This window comes from Poecilia latipinna, unplaced genomic scaffold, assembly GCF_001443285.1.
Source record: "Poecilia latipinna isolate Pla-1442-1.1 unplaced genomic scaffold, P_latipinna-1.0 Scaffold881, whole genome shotgun sequence".
In the NCBI taxonomy this organism is placed as follows: domain Eukaryota; kingdom Metazoa; phylum Chordata; class Actinopteri; order Cyprinodontiformes; family Poeciliidae; genus Poecilia; species Poecilia latipinna.
The window spans coordinates 58226-59353 of NW_015113497.1; the positions used below are offsets into that span (position 1 = coordinate 58226).

The 1128-nt window shown below is 40.5% G+C and overlaps 1 protein-coding gene across 1 annotated transcript in view; it reads right to left on the reverse strand.

Moving 5' to 3' along the window:
• LOC106957149 (pro-neuregulin-3, membrane-bound isoform-like) overlaps nucleotides 1-1128 on the reverse strand; it is a 143813-nt gene that overhangs the window by 52195 nt on the left and 90490 nt on the right. The gene's annotated exons all lie outside the window — the stretch shown is intronic.

Genomic DNA, 1128 nt, shown 5'->3' on the forward strand with positions numbered 1-1128 from the left:
GATTTAAGAATTGTCAGCCGATTCTCCAAACCTCTGTGATCACAGAGCTGATAAAAGTACAACAGGTTTAATCGGTTCATGTGTCCAGCCACACAGCAGGAGCAACACACCACACGAACCGGTTCCACTCACAAACATCCCGGTTCCAGAAGAAGATCCCGTAACATAACATACGTAAATAATAACCAAACACGGATGACGATATAGAAACAGTGATAGTTTGTGGACTCATTTTAAGTGATAAAAGACATAACAAAAAGAAAAATGACGGCGGGAGCAGCCGCTTTATTTGCTGCACTATGATTTGGAGGTAAGTTATGTTTTTTCATAACATTTTTAACTGAATACAACATAACCACATATACAGTAATAAACATATATAGTAACGACCTTTCCATATAATAATAAACATTTCCAGATATCTCCGATGTCCACCGGACTCTCAGTTGCACCATGTCAGCTGTTTGGGATTCCCCTCCATTCTTGCGTCACCGCGCTTCTGATTGGTTACCTGTCTCATTTGACAGTCAGGGAAAACCCCACAGGCTGCGGTAATCGGGCGATTACTGCATATGCTCGATGTTAGATCGGGCATATTCATCAAAAAAAAAAAAAGGCTTTAGAGGGCTGGGAACACCAACATGCAGAGGCCTTATCTGACGGTCACCCTCACCCCTCCACATTGGGCCGCAGCAAAAATTGCCAAGTCTTGACCGGTCCGTGGTAATAAAAAGATTGGGGACCACTGCTCTACTGGACTATGAGGTGTGAAAACACTCTGAGAGAAGTCTGTGAGGACTTACCATAATGTTACAAAATTGACTTGTATGAGCAAATTTGCGTTTGCTGCCAGGACTGTTTGTACATCTTTAAACTACCATAATCTCTGCAGTTATATTAGTGTTGCTGTCCATGGATTTGATGTTTTGTTGCGTATGTTATCGTTTCCTTTTGAGAGTCCAAAGCTTTTAAAAAACCTTTTATTGAATTATTGAATCTCTCAGATTAGACTGCTAACCAGTTGCACTGTGAAATAATTAAACACTACCAAATTCAAAAACGTTTTTGGTGAATAAAGTGGAGTAGACTTGCTACTTGTCAGATGACGGAAAACGTTGAACTTTGTAT